Below are 16,121 nucleotides of genomic sequence, written 5' to 3' on the forward strand. Positions count from 1 at the left end.
TAGATACAAAACAATAAAAATGTATAAATATAGCAGAAATGGTGTGCATTTTACTTAGCTATTAAATGACTAAAAATGTAAAAGACAAGAAAAAAAGCTGTTGGAATTAGATCTCCATTCCTCTAGTCACATTTTTTGTCTTATTTTCTTTAAGTCTAGACTTTTAAATGTAGTGATATTTTTTGTTTTTCCATTCATTATTTTGAGGTTTGAGCTCCAGCATGAGCATTTAGATTTTAGAAGAAGAAATTGAGTTTTGTACAGTGGTTAATGTAGCCACAGAAGAAAAATCTTACCACTAATCTTTTGTTAGGAACCTGTAGGCGTCTTCATGGTTTGCTAAATGTCTCACTGTGGCGTGAAGACTGTTTCAGCATTATGTTGTTGTGTCTGTTGGTTTATAGAATTCACATCTAAACAGTATGACTGTCTCGTGTCATTTAACCAGGCTCTGAATACATTTTCAAGTAAACTGTTTGGATTACTGTGGTTGGTGGTTTTTTTTTTTTAGGAGTGGTTTTGTTGCCCCCGAGATCTGTAGCCCTTGAAATCTACTCTGAACTTTTATGATTACAAGAACATCAATTCATAAGAGTGTATTACCCTTTGTAAACTGCAATACACAATCTCAACTGTGTGCACAATTTAGACAATACAGAATGAGTGGTTTTACTCTTGATATTTGAACTTCCAGTTAACTGCTGGCAATAAGTCACCTGACAAAAATTTCACTTCTCCACTTGTTCTTAGGAAGTCCTGCACCTGTATACCAGAAAAAGTTAGCTTACTGAGGCACTATGCTAATACAATTTCCTGTGCTTTTGTTTTAACCTGCTAATTTTCCTTAAAGATTCTGTTCCTGTTTCTTCTTTTTTCACCACTACAGTTTCCTTGTAACCTGAACAAAATCAGCAGATGCAGATAGTTACCCATACTCTAATACCTTTGATGTATATATCTATGTCTAGAGCTCATGTCTCCATAGTTTCTATGCCCACCTTAATACAATTTGCCAGTTATGCACTGTATTCATTTTGGAATGACTGAAACACTGTGTGCTTGCCGTAATTGGAGAACTGGATATGTGGTAGTTACTACAATGGCGCTGAAGCACAATCAGTGAAACTGAAAACAACAACATTTTAAAAGTGAGACTTGATCTTTTCCACAAGCTTTAATCCTTATGCCAAGAATGTTGGTTGGTCTTTTCATTGCGCTAATTGTTAACTTGTTAGATTTGTGGTTTTATGTACCTTTTAAGTGTAGTTGTAGTCCACTGTGTGTGGGTTTTTTTGTGCTTCTCCTTTTCGTTATTGTTCAGTTTTGTTTTTCCTGTACAAATATACTGCAAAGACACAGTAATTCTGCACCAGTATTTACATTGCTGATTTTACCTACATCTTTTACTTCCCCACCTTATACAAATAAAATCACCTTCTAATTTTTTAACCTGTGAGGCTTCAGACCACTATCATTACGTTTTTTTACTGAGGTGTAGAGCAACTGTAACAGTGCTGGCACAAAAATTATTCACTGTAGATTTTCAGTGTTTGAAATTCATCTGTAGAAGGCTCTCTCTCTTGCAACATTAACGTTAATAGGCTACAGATGGCACTTTGGCTCCCGGTTACATTAATTCATTATAATGTAACAGCCTTCTTGAGAGACACCTCTTGGCTATGCTAAACATAACTTGATCCTCTCAGGGATAATGTTCTAACGAGGTAGCATGTGTATTTTACCTTTGTTAAATACAGCAACTTAACCTAAATGAACTTTGCTTAGGATTTGGAGTGTAGTTAGAATTTAACCTTTTGCTCTATTTATGTATCCCCATGCAAGGGGGGGAGAAAGAATAACTTTATCGTTTTGATTATACTACACACTTTTCTGACTACTGAGGTATTGCATACCAGCATCTGAAATTATACCAGCAAACGCAAATCTAAACATGCATACATGATTTGCTTGCTTCTTGTGAACTTTTCATGCCAGCCTGCAACAAAATCGTGTTTTCCATCTTTTCTCCTTTCATTCCCCTGTCTCTCCCCGCCCTTCCCCCCCAGAAATGTTATATGAAAACGAATTGTCAATGGACTATTCAGGCTGAGAACTTAATTGAACAGACTGGGGAAATGCATTTTTAAAGTTTTTATAGAAACTTTTTAATTTTGCTCCTTGTGCATATTAATTGCAAGAGGAATTTTGTTCCTTGAACACACAACCCTTGGAAGCAAATTGCTATCTGGCAAAAAAAAATGTAAGAAAGTTCCATATCCTTTCTAATGAAATGCACATATATTCAGCTAAATAGAGTGTTATACATTGGGCTATCTAAATAAGCCATGGATGGATGGATAGATAAATCATATATGGAAGGGGGCAGAGTTAGTTGGTGTGTAAGTTTTAATTTTGAATGTCCCATTTTATGTATGATTAAAGATCCTCAGCTTGTGGTATCTGACTCAGTTCCATTGATGTCTGTAGAGCTAGTCTCATTACATCATTTGAGAATTTGGCACAAAATAGGTATTGTAATTTTAGTGTACAATCCCTTTTTGACCTGATACACCATATAGTTCAGGGGTGGGCAAACTTTTTGGCCCGAGGGCCACATTGGGCTGTGAAACTATATGGAGGGCTGGGTAGGGAAGGCTGTGCCCCCCAAACAGCCTGGCCCCCTCCCCCCATATGCCGCCTCCAACTTCCTATGCCCTGACTGCCCCTCTCAGAACCTCCGATCTATCCAACCCCCCTGCTCCTTGTCCCTGACCTCCCCCTCCTGGGACTCCCTATCTCAAACCGCACCCTAGGATCCCACCCCTTATTCAACCCCCCCGCTCCCTGTCTCCTGACTGCTCCCTTCCACCCCCCCATTCCCCAACAGGTCCCCCGGGACTCCCACACCCTATCCAAACCCCCCTGTTCCCTGACTGCCCCGCCCCAAACCTCCACCCTATCCAACCACTCCCTGTCCCCTGACTGCCCCTGGAACCCCCTACCCAACTTTTACACTGCTGCGCACGTGCCGCCGCTGCCTCCCCCTTACCATGCTGCTCAGAGTGGCAGGAGCTTGCAGCCCTGCTGCCCACGCGGCAGCGTGGCTGCAGGGGAGGGGGGGACTCTGGGGGAGGGGCCAGGAGCTAGCCTCCCTGGCTGGGAGCTCAGGGGCTGGGCAGGATGGTCCCGCGGGCCATAGTTTGCCCTTCTCTGGTATAGTCAGATGTCTATAAGTGCTGGTCCCTTTCCACATCCAAGATTTTAACCAAAAGATGAGGTTGATAGGGTAGAAAAATATGCTTATTAAACGTAAGAAGTTAAGATGGAAAAATGCTGAAAGCCAGGTTAGTAGTAGTTAAGCCAGTGCTTCACTGAAGTGACTGTATTGAAATGTGACTCCCACTGAGAGAGGAGAATTCCAAGTGATCCATTTGCTTAATGATGTTTTAACCAGATAACATGGAAGGTGTCTTACACGCCATCAAACCACAGCGTCACAAAGAGCCTGAAAATATTGGGCTACTTCAAAATAATTTGTTTACCTGAAAATTAATCCTCTTTTGGATGTTTACTAAGCATGTTCTACCCTTTTAAGATAGAGGAAAATACCGTTGATTAATTTTTGACCATCCAGAATGTCAAGAACCAGAATTTTTTCTTTCGTTCACTCCCACTACTCTTAGGGGCATGGAGGTTTGTTTTGAGATGGGCTGATCAAAACCTCTGGAAATTTTTGAGATTAAGTTCTTGCTTCCCTGAGATGAGTAGCATAGTTTTAATGGTTTCCATTGAGGTGAGTATAGGCAGTTCACACCAGTCTTGGATTAGTTCTATTCCATTCTCTGTAACTGTTCTCTTGTTGTAGAACCAGTGTCTTTTTATTGTCTGGGTACACTGCAAGAAGGACAGGAGACTTGTTATGGGTTTTAATCAGACCACAACTTTATTATATAGATGTCTGGGACCACCCAGCAGATAAACGGTACAGTGCAGGCAAATCCATGCTTCTTCAAATCAATTCTCTGGGGCCTCCACCAGCCCCTCTTTGTTTCCATCCAGGTCACCCAGCTCACCCTCATAAGAGGGTTAAGGGGGATGGGGGGGTTGGCTCCCTGCCATACCAATCAGAGGAGTCCCCAACCCCCTCCCCCTGTTCTGCTCCTTTATCCAGTACCTCCTTTTAAGTCCTTTACCAGGCCATTTATCTGGTCACTGGCTGCCCTCCCTATGGAATACCTGCACTGAACATCCACCACAAGGAGGCACCAGCAATTTGCTTGGCTGCTTCTCCTCCAGCCCTGCTGAGTTCCCAGACATCTCCAAATGGCCTCTTGCCTAGCAGCCCTACTGGGGAGAAAGAACCCATTGTCCCATGTGTGATCGTCCAATGTAGTGAAAGGACCTTCTGTTTTCTCCTCCGCTAGGGGTACCCCCATCTTTTTAGCCAGGGCCTGAAATATGTCCAACAAGTCAACACATTCATTTGATCCGGCTCACCCTGCGAACAAAAAATCATCCAAATAACGCACTCGCAGGAGTTGGAAAGCAGACTTGATATCACATTTAGCCATTAGCGCCCCAGGGGCACACGCCCTAACGATAACCACAGCTTCATCAATGGAGGAATAGCGTACGGAACATAGTGCCGGGTCTATTCCATCATTAATAAAGCCACCTTGTGGGTATGACAGGTGATGAATTAATCGGTATGTCCCTGGGATCTTCTTGGGGACCAACCCTGGGGGGGAACTCTCAAATGTGCTATAGGCAATTGATTAAATGGCCCAGCTATCCTGCCCTCCTTTAATTTTTGTGCAATATTTTTTTTGAACAATATGTCCCATCCCAGCTACTGATCTTAAATTTTTTGACATCCAAATGAATTCTATTTCCCACAAAAGGGATCCGAAATCCTGCTGTAAACCCCTCGCTCAAATATGCCCCACCTGCCCTTTTAGGGTAATCCCATAGGCGCACCCTTAACACATCCAGCCTAACTAGCATCAGAGTCCATGCCCATTCCATCATCCCCAGCACCTCCCCCTCCCAGCATGTTCTCTGTGTACCAGACACTGTTCCACCTGCACCAGCCTGCAGTTGGTGCTTGCGCCACCCCTATTCTTGTTTCCTCCCTGTGATCTTCCCTTTCTGCTCTAGCAAGGACAGGCTGAATGCATCTGTAGCAGGGTGCTGGTGCAAAAGCACCTAATTAGCCCCTGCCCAGTCAGCTCGAATCAGGACAAACAGATTGGGGCTGATGGAAAAGGCCTGATTAGCAACACCTGATGGCCTGACAAGCCAAGGGCTATAAAGGGAGGCAGAAGGCTTGGGGGGCAGACAGGGAGGGAACTGGAGGCCTCCTAGCTGAAGGCTGACTCTGCCTGTGAAAGAGGTTGAATAATCCTGTCAAGCTTGTAAATAGATAAACACTGGTGGTGGGATAACTGTAGTTAAATAAAGACACGGTGTTGCACAACCCTGAAGCCTCTGAGCCTTATTGGGGGAAGCAGGTGGGCCCCAAGAAGAGGGGCGGGTCATGGACCCTGTTACAGCATCCCAAAACATGCCTCGCAAATGTGTCTGTATCTACAGGGGTTGCAAAAACAACCACCATCATTAAATGCCCAGCAAATACTATTACATGCCTGGGGCCCCTCCCGAGCTTGCTGCAGTATGAACAAACCGCTGTCTGTGTGAACTCCTGGCGCCTTTGGTATCATCCACTCCAACCACAGTGTGTGATGAGGTATGTCCCACCTTATCCCAGGTTGTGTTGCTGCCCTTAATCGAAACTGCTCATCATAATTAAACCAGGACATGTCCCCAAATATATTGTGTGCCCACCTAATTATATCCATATACTTAACCAAGGCAGGGCTCCTCTCTGGGTAGGCTGTACTGTAACACCCGCATGGATGAGGAAGGCAGCCTCCCAATTTTCCCATGTTCTAGGCACCCTTGGCCTCTTGGGCAGCTCGCTGTTTTGCTTGCCTTGACGATGTTTACTGTCTGTCAACACCTCCCTGTGCAATAGGGATAATATATCCACATATTTGCCTCTCAGGATTTTATCTTTAGTTGTACTGAGTAAGTGAACTCCCATCAGGTCAGCCACCCTGGCATAACCATTCTCAGGACTGCATCGAGGGAGTTCTGCAGAACCCTGGTCCCCCATAGATCCCTTGGGAGTCTCTGCTGCAGAGGTGGGCAAACTGTGGCCCTTGGGACCGTCCTGCCCGGCCCCTGAGCTCCCAGCTGGGGAGGCTTGCCCTGGCCCTTCCCCTGCTGTCCCCGCTCCCCCGCAGCTATGTCACTGCAGGATGGGGCAGAGATTCGGGGAGGGGGGCAGTCAGGAGACAGGGAGCAGGTGGGGTGGGTTGGATGGGGTGGGGTCCTAGGCGGGCAGTTAGGGACGGGGGTCCTGGGAGGGGGTGGTCAGGGGACAAGGGGAGTTGGATGCGTGGGGGATTTTGAGGGGGGCAGTCAAGGGGCGGGGAGTGGGAGGGGGCAGATAGGTGGCAGGGGCCAGGCTGTTTGTGGAGGCATAGTCTTCCCTACCTGGCCTTCCATACCATTTCGCAACTCTGATGTGGCCCTTGGGCCAAAAAGTTTGCCCACCCCTGCTCTACTGCGTCCCATGAGGTTGTATGTCCTGATGGCCGATGAGTCCATACGTGTCCAGGGGGTTCGTTCCCAAAATGGACTTTGCTACCCTGGTCAGGGGCCTGCCTCTGTCCTGCTGCCGAAACTTGAGCCCATGTTGGGCCTACCCTGTCACCCTGTGCAGATCCCTCACACCTAGCCTTCTGAACCTGCTGTAGTAAATGCAAATTAGCTTGCAATAGCTGTGTAATACCATCAGTACCCCCCCATTGAAGGTGCCACCCGTAGGTGGGTCTTCCCAGGCTTCTGGACCTCCCACTCCTGGGCCCAGAGTATTTACTACCCCAACAGGCTCACTCCTGTCCCCCTCAGGTGAACTTACTGAGTGACTGGTTGAGCACGGTCCCTGCACCTCACTGCGGCCCCTGCAACTGCCATCCCTTGCCAGGCTGGAAGGCCAGATACCACCTCTGCCACCCATCCCCTTAACCTCTGTGATTCAGATCACACTCAGTCCTGGGATCAGCATTACTGCCGTCCCTTGTGCTCAGTGGAAGAGAACATCCTGGTTTTAGGTGACCTTATGCCCTTTAGAAGTGCTGTAATGCTGTGGAGGAAATCTCAGAAACAACTTCCCTGACCATTTGATGCACAGCTCCGCTGACTACCCCAATAATGCACACAGCCTGCCCACCTGCATATGTGGACTCTTCCCCTCGGTCTTTTCCCTCTCGCAGTCCATGGGGCTGCCATGGGTTATGCCTTGGGTTATTAAACATACCACCCTAGGCATTAGAAGCTCCTCTACTTGTGAGCATCCCATGCCCCTACTGTTCTGTGCTGCAGCTGCTGCCTCTGCTTGTCCCTGTTCCAGCAAAGGTACAGACACCTGAGCAACAACCTGCTCACAGCCAGAAAGAGTTGCAGCCTGATAGCCCAGACATCCACTTGAAGCACAGCTGGTACATGAAACAGTTAAATTTCCTTGCCTCCCCCTCCCAATCCACGGGGATTGTTTCAGATGCTAGGTTCCTTGCCAATTCAACCTCCCCGATTGCAGCTTCCAGCCTGCCTGTGGGTGGAAGTACCTGGGTCAGGGGGATGCTAGTTCCCCTTCTTTCCACTCTTCCCTTTCTGTGTGAGCCTAAAGCCACGCTGTCTTGTGACTGTAGTAGACACTGCAGCTTCACTTCTTAAATCACGCCCCTTGTGTCCTATTTGTAATTTTCCTCTGCCTGCCCTTCCCTCCCTCTGGGGCTGGGGGATAACAGCCCCCTGTTTTCCCGAGCTCACGCTTCTCCGTGCCCCTGGAGTCTTGCTGCTTCACAATCCTGTTTGCTGGCTTCCTTCCTGCATGGAACAAAGAGACTTTCCCCACCCAGGTTTCATACCTTCATGCACTTTCTGGGGGGGAGGGGGCGGAAATCATTGCTGCAAAGCTGACCCCCAGCACCTTTTTTTTTTAACATCAGTTTCTGACCTCCTTCCCCCCCCTCCCCCCCCACACACACACCACAAAGCAGAGTTATCTTTCTCGGGTAAGCCCAGACAAACTCTGTACCACCTTAGCTATGGTGCAGTCATTGTGGATGAAGTGGAGCACAATTGGGGCAGCTTATGCAAGCATGCTCACATCATCTGTATAGCTCACTTTGTGATGGTTCCCTGCTCTGCTGTATAAAAGAGATTTGGCGACAGGGCATGCGGATCTTGGGCCATTCTTCACCACGTAGTGGTAGAGCAAATGATGGGAAGGTGACTTGATCGTACGAGTTCAAATAGAATTCATAGAATGTCTCTGCTGATATGCAATGGTCTGCAGGAAAGATTTTCCAGACTGAGGAACATCTGGTGTGGAGCCGAGTTGGCTGAGTTATGCCTGGGTCCAGAATTTAGGCCTTAAGCAACAAATAATCTCTGTATAGGTGTTGAAGCTGTGTATAGACTTCAGACGACAAGACTGCCTTGGGGAACATTCAGAGCTAGTTTTTGTAATGACAAGAGTTATAAAGCATAAAGGTTTTAAAATAATTGCTTACATTCTGTAGAAATCGATAAGTATTCCATTCCACCCCCCCATCCTCATTCTGGATGGGAAATTTCCAGCTCACCTTTAGTGCAGGAATTTTCAAGCGTTGCTATCAAATTTCTGGTATTGCTTATGAGTGCAAGGCTCTGTGTTCTAGAACTTGCTCCTCACAGTTCAACGATGGACTTAACCCCTATCAGATTCAAGCTTGTTGCAAGAGGCATTTGTTCACTTTGTTTTTCCCCTTAATTTGATTCCAGAGCCTATCCTGTCACTAGATTGTGGTGGTATGGTTTGGATGGGCTTGATTTTTTTTTTTTTCAATTATTGGCAGGTTTTTCACTTCTAAAATTTCTGTCATGTGCCCAGATGTGTTAATCATGGGTGAAAATAATTATGGGGATAAAAAATTGTTTGGGGGAACACTTGTTGTACTATAGCTTAATCTGTTTTGCATGCAATAAATGTGACCACAGAAAGCAAATTCCTTCAGTCTGGATTGCAAGGTTTTGACTTCTGTTTTTCATGATCATTTTGCTTCCTCAGAAAAAGTACACGTTTTTGCCAAAATGTTAAGTATACATGCACGTGTCTTGCCCAAATTTTAACCCAAGTCTCTTAAGTGCCCATTGTTTCTAGGTGTATTTAGTTCTGAATATTAATTAACAGGCTGCTTTGCCATATCCCTTTTAAAGGAAACTAATTTTTTGTTTAGGTGCTGGTCCTTCTGGTTGGAAGAAACTGTACTTTTCCAGGATAGTGATAATCTCAGGTGGTGGTGATTGTCACGTGACTGACTCTCATTTAACCAAAGTGTAAACTTTTTAAATTGAATACTTTATTTGTACAAAACAGTTATGACCCAAAAAACAAATACAGAACAAGTAGAAAAGCAGGCTAGGGTCTCATAAGAGTCTTTGTGCCAGAAGGCCACATAGGTGTTCATAGATTTTTAGGGCTAGAAGGGGTTATTCTAGTTATTTAATCTGACATCCTGCATAACACAGGCTAAAGAACCTCGCCAGTAATTTCTACATGACGCCCATAACGTTTGTTTTTTGCTATAGAATATCTTTTTTTTTTTTATAAAGATATCCAGTCTTGACTTGGTTGCAAGTAATGGCGAATCCACAGCATCCTGTTGTTCCAATGGCTAAATTACCTTCACTTAAATATTTTCACCTTAATTCTTGTCTGAATTTGTCTGGCTTCAGCTTCCAACCATTGGATTTCATTATTCCTTTTTCTGCTAGATTAAAGAGCTGTCTACTCTCAGAAATCTTTCCCCATGTAGACGATAATAAAGCCAACTCTTAACCATTTCTGAAATAAATTAAATAGAATGAGCTTCAGTAGTCTTTCAGTTTAAGATACATTTTTCAGACCTTTTATCATTCTTGTAGATCTCTTCTTCTTAGCACGTGGTGCAAGTGTTTTGGCAAAGCTGGTGACAGCCGTGGGACTGAGGGTTTATCCCAATCTAAGATTAGAATTTGGCCCAACATCTGTAATTGGTTAATTTTTTCCTTGGTCTGCTTTCTCAGTTTACTGACTCCATTCATTTCCTAAACAGATTTTCTGAGATGGACTCTAAATTATAGGCTAGAGAGAACACAACTTCTCATAAAACCCATTGAGACTTTTGTTTAAATGTCATCAAAAGCTGAATTTATTGCCATAAGTCGGGCCAAAATGAAGCATAAAACATTTAAAGATAAATTCTAGTAATGGAAAAGACAAACTATAGATATGAAAATACACTTTATTTAAAGTTCTTTATATGGATATCTCCAGTATTGGCCCTCTTTATTCTTGGAATAGCAGACTGTGGCTGAGTAGGCTGCAATATGACCGTGTATCTTATTTGTTCACAGTAGAGCCCTGCATAGGACTAGTATAGAGCCCTGCAGCGGGACTAGGATCCTGCAGGACCTGCTGCCATACTAGCAGAGTGTGATTAAAAAATAGTCCCATGTAGAGCTCTAGTTAGCATCCACTAAAACATTTTGAAGCAAATCTCCTTCACTAGCTCAGGCTTACTTGAAAGATCTGTAAAGCAGTGGGGAAAGTGTAGCCAATTTTCAGCCTGCACTGAAGAATCTGAAGTATGGGATTTGTAAGCACTTCGGAGTTCCATTCTAGCATGGATCCAATTGACTTTGGGTGGCTGGGCACTAGGCCTAGTCTTCTCCGTATAGTTGTCTTGTGTACACGGTAGAAAAACATTCATTCCATTATTCTTTTCTAACATTACCCTAAAGAGATTTCCCTATGTAATATGTTTCCCTAACTGCACATTACTATAAGGAGAACTATTGTTTTTATATAATATAGAAAACGCTGAAAATATTTTTAACTAATAAAAATGTCCTGAATTTAGAAAATACTTCTTAAAATGATTTTTAAAAACTAAAATATCTTTACTCTGGACCATTTTCATTTTCTCCTCCATAATAATTGCCTTGGGTGAAAATAAGTTAATACAGTGATGATCTGGTCCTTACAAGAGAATTTACATAGGAACATATCACATTTTTTAACACATTAGGTAATTACATTTAATAATAATTGTTTCAGAGTAGCAGCCATTTTAGTCTGTATCCGCAAAAAGAACAGGAGTATTTGTGGCACCTTAGAGACTAACAAATTTATTAGAGCATAAGCTTTCGTGGGCTACAGCCCACTTCATCAGATGCATAGAATGGAACATATAGTAAGAAGAGATGTGTGTGCGCACACGCACACACACAAAAGGTGGAAGTTGCCATACAAACTGTAAGAGGCTAATTAATTAAGATGAGCTATTATCAACAGGAGAAAAAAACTTTTGTAGTGATAATCAAGATGGCCCATTTAGACAGTTGACAAGATGGTGTGAGGATACTTAGCTTAGGGAAATAGATTCAATATGTGTTATGACCCAGCCACTCCCAGTCTCTATTCAAACCCAAGTTAATGGTATCTAGTTGGCGTATTAATTCAAGCTCAGCAGTTTCTCATTGGAATCTGGTTTTGAAGCTTTTCTGTTGCAAAATTGCCACCCTGAAATCTTTTACTGAATGGCCAGAGAGGTTGAAGTGTTCTCCTACCGGTTTTGTAACACACCAATTCAGAAATCGAATCCTGTCACCATCCATGGTGAGTTTGTCAGCAAATTAAATAACAAATTACCCCAGGGTTTTTTTTTTTCCATTTTGGAACTACCTGGCCAAGTAATGTTTGTGTTTTTTAAAAAAAATAAAATAAAATAAAATCCTTTCAGACTCAAATGTTTCATACGTGCTCTTAGTCCAAAAGTAAATTTTTTGTACTTGAGCAAAACATTTTTTTTTTTTTTTTTAGTTACCCCCTGTTCAAACCCTTTGTTGATCTGATGTTTAAAATTTTTGTATTACAGTCTTAGCACATAAAGGAAGACTTTTAAGGGAGACCGTGGCTGATCTACACTGAAAGGATATATTAGCATAACTACATGAATCAGGGATTGAAGTAAACCGCACACCCCTGACCGATATAAATATGCTGATAAAAATCCCAATGTAGACGTAGTTATGTTGACGGAAGAGGGCTTCCATTGACATAGCTTCATTCAGGAAGGTGATGTTCCTATACTGACAGAAAAACTCCTTCTGGTCAGTGTAGATTGAGTCTTTACTATGGGGCTATGCTCATGTAGTCTTTATAGGTTTCAGAGTAGCAGCCGTGTTAGTCTGTATTCGCAAAAAGAAAAGGAGTACTTGTGGCACCTTAGAGACTAACAAATTTATTAGAGCATAAGCTTTCGTGAGCTACAGCTCACTTCATCGGATGCATTTGGTGGAAAAAACAGAGTAGAGATTTATATACACACACACAGAGAACATGAAACAATGGGTTTATCATACACACTGTAAGGAGAGTGATCACTTAAGATAAGCCATCACCAACAGCAGGGAGGGGAAGGAGGAAAACCTTTCATGGTGACAAGCAGGTAGGCTAATTCCAGCAGTTAACAAGAATATCAGAGGAACAGTGGGGGGTGGGGTGGGAGGGAGAAATACCATGGGGAAATAGTTTTACTTTGTGTAATGACTCATCCATTCCCAGTCTCTATTCAAGCCTAAGTTAATTGTATCCAGTTTGCAAATTAATTCCAATTCAGCAGTCTCTCGTTGGAGTCTGTTTTTGAAGCTTTTTTGTTGAAGTATAGCCACTCTTAGGTCTGTGATCGAGTGACCAGAGAGATTGAAGTGTTCTCCAACTGGTTTTTGAATGTTATAATTCTTGACGTCTGATTTGTGTCCATTCATTCTTTTACGTAGAGACTGTCCAGTTTGGCCAATGTACATGGCAGAGGGGCATTGCTGGCACATGATGGCATATATCACATTGGTAGATGCGCAGGTGAACGAGCCTCTGATAGTGTGGCTGATGTGATTAGGCCCTATGATGGTATCCCCTGAATAGATATGTGGACAGAGTTGGCAACGGGCTTTGTTGCAAGGATAGGTTCCTGGGTTAGTGGTTCTGTTGTGTGGTGTGTGGTTGCTGGTGAGTATTTGCTTCAGATTGGGGGGCTGTCTGTAAGCAAGGACTGGTCTGTCTCCCAAGATCTGAGAGAGCGATGGCTCGTCCTTCAGGATAGGTTGTAGATCCGTGATGATGCGTTGGAGGGGTTTTAGTTGGGGGCTGAAGGTGATGGCTAGTGGCGTTCTGTTGTTTTCTTTGTTGGGCCTGTCCTGTAGTAGGTGACTTCTGGGTACTCTTCTGGCTCTGTCAATCTGTTTCTTCACTTCAGCAGGTGGGTACTGTAGTTGTAGGAATGCATGATAGAGATCTTGTATAGTGTATACTTACATTGTGCCACAGGGTTGCAATATTGAGTATTCTATAGCTTCAGGCTTTATTAAAGTGCTGACCATGATTACTATGTATTACTTTATTAAACTCTCTCTTTATTAACTGGGACTGTCTATACAAACTGATACCTTTTATATTACCTTTCACTGAAAGATTTCAGCATTTTTTTTTTATAAATATTAATTGTCTACATACTTGTGAGGTTGCTTCCTGTTTTACTGAGGTGCAGAAAGGCTGTCATTTGCTTAAGAGTCACATTGGAAATGCTTTTAGGAATTTGGTATAGAACTCAGAAGTCTTGGCTTCTCTTCCCCATGCTTGAACAGTTGAAAACGTTCATTACGCAATTTTCTTTACTTTCTCTTAACTTTCTAAAACAAAAATACACCTTATATTTTGCCTCTTCTGCCTTTTTGCTTTAAGAATATGTAATATTTTGTAGTGTAAGTATATTTTAAACTGCAAAATAAATTCATTTTTGAGGTTCTTAAAACACCTTTTTTTCAATAAGATCATTTCCACATAAGTGTTTTTATGAGCCCTGAGTTGTGCAAATCATCTGAAGTTGTCTTATTAGTTCTTTGTATGTATCGTGGTAAATTATAGTAAACTGGGATATTGAAGTTGTACATTGACAAGTATAATCTGGACTCATGATAATAAAGTACAAGTTCGGAGAAAACAAAGGAAGCAATACAAGGAAAACAAGAACAATAATTTTAAAATAAGAATTTTGTTAAACTTATCTAATTTTGACCTCGGTCTTCACAGCTTTGTTTAAATGGGCAACAGTGTGGACACCAAGTAATTTGATTTTACTGAATCAATAAAATCATCTTTCTAAATAGCACAGATTTCATTAGTTAGTTTTAGAGTGATACATTCCTCCAGCATTTAGAAAACAATTGCAAATTCAGTAGTTTACATGAATCAAAGTTAGTGAGAACATGTGACTGATAGAGATTTTTTGCCTATGGCACACTATATTTTGAGACTGCTTAGCGACCGGTTGTGTTTGTCGTCAGGTGAAGATATCAATGTTTTTAGTGTACATTGTTTTAAAAATGTTAAATTAAAACGAGAATAGTAGAAAGCTAGGAGACTCAGAATTAAGCTCAGTTTCACATGAGATCATACTCAAAAAACAAACAAAACTATTCTAATCTTAACTTTGCCTCATTAGAGTTGCAAACTTAGTATTCTCTAGTTGAAGCAGAAAATACTGCAGTTTTTCTTCTTTGCTTACATGGACCATTTTATTTTATGGAATGCTTGATATTCGTGTCAGTGTGAGATTTCACTTCTGTTGCCTTTCTACAGAGGTGTGGTAGTAGTAGTTAGGATGTGATTCTGTGATTTGTGGAAATGCAACCTTAACTTCGAAATTCCTGGGGTTTTAATGTTAATTTCATTTTTACTCTCTTTGAAATGTACTCTCTGATTATTGATATGTGCAGTGGCACAGCAACATTTTTAATAGTGGGGGAGCTGAAAGTCAGCCCCCCCTTATCCCTGTTTGCCCTCCCCACCCCCAGGGCTGGGGCCAGGAGTAGGTCCATGTCTCTGGAAGGGGAGAGACACGGAAAAGGGAAAGGGGGCCGAGGTTGGGGCCGGCTTCCGGGACCCTTGGGTGCAGGGCTAGCAGCCAGGACCCTGCATAAAATCTGGGAGTGCTGCAGCATCCCCTGCTCCCCTGATTCCCATGATATGGATATGTGTCTGCTAACTTCAGTATTATTACTTGGCCCAGATTTTTGTTCATGGCATGGGAGGCAGAGCTTTTCACGATACAGGAATGTTCCAAAGTGACTTTATGGTCTCAACTGTGATTTTAGTGAGTTGTCTTCAGCCTCAGTTCTTTGGAAGTAAATACTGTTTTCTTAAAGTGCAGTGCAGAATATGTGACGGTGATGCAAATTTATAGATATTCCACAGTTTATTTGAAATATAATTAATCCATAGCATACAGGGAGATTCTGTTTTATCCTCTTAACCAATGGGCCTAACATAGTCTTTGTGCCTCTTTGTGGTAATTATAAATTGTCTTCCATGTTTTTTGGGCATTCAGTGATATTCTAACAAGGGAGACTTCATTGATGTCAAATAAATGACAACTCATGCTCTTGTGATATTTCCCCATTGCATTTTAAAGCTGCGTCAGCATCAGAATGTCATGACTCTATACTCTGCATGGGGTGAATACGTAGTGAAGTGCAGACTGTGACTAGTCGCCTCTTTCTGTCACTATTTATTAACTGTGGGATGATCTGTGGCATGGTTGCACCATTTTCTACACGTGGCTAAAAGAATAGGATATTTGTGACTGTCATCTTAAAATATATGTAGGGGTCAATTTCAAAAGGTATTTTGGATTGGAAAGTAGGAGAAGGTTACCCAATACTATGACTATTTTGACCCCTTTCTTTGTCATACATATCAACTAATAGGTCTTCAGAATATGAGTTGTGTCCAACTTCAAGTTTTTTGTACTGAATTACACAAGCTGGGTATCGGAGAGACAAGGCAGGAGAGGTAATATCTTTTATTGGACTACTTTCTGCTGATGAAAGACGCAGAGCTCTTCTTCAGATCTGTGTTGCTTGAAAGCTTGTCTCTTTCACCAACAGAGGTTGGTCCAATAAAATATATT

At 42.6% G+C, this 16,121-nt stretch overlaps 1 protein-coding gene across 15 annotated transcripts in view; it reads left to right on the top strand.

Annotated features, from left to right (window-relative positions):
* MEF2A (myocyte enhancer factor 2A) overlaps window positions 1–16,121 on the top strand; it is a 160,066-nt gene that overhangs the window by 43,072 nt on the left and 100,873 nt on the right. The gene's annotated exons all lie outside the window — the stretch shown is intronic.

This window comes from Dermochelys coriacea, chromosome 10 (assembly GCF_009764565.3).
Source record: "Dermochelys coriacea isolate rDerCor1 chromosome 10, rDerCor1.pri.v4, whole genome shotgun sequence".
In the NCBI taxonomy this organism is placed as follows: domain Eukaryota; kingdom Metazoa; phylum Chordata; order Testudines; family Dermochelyidae; genus Dermochelys; species Dermochelys coriacea.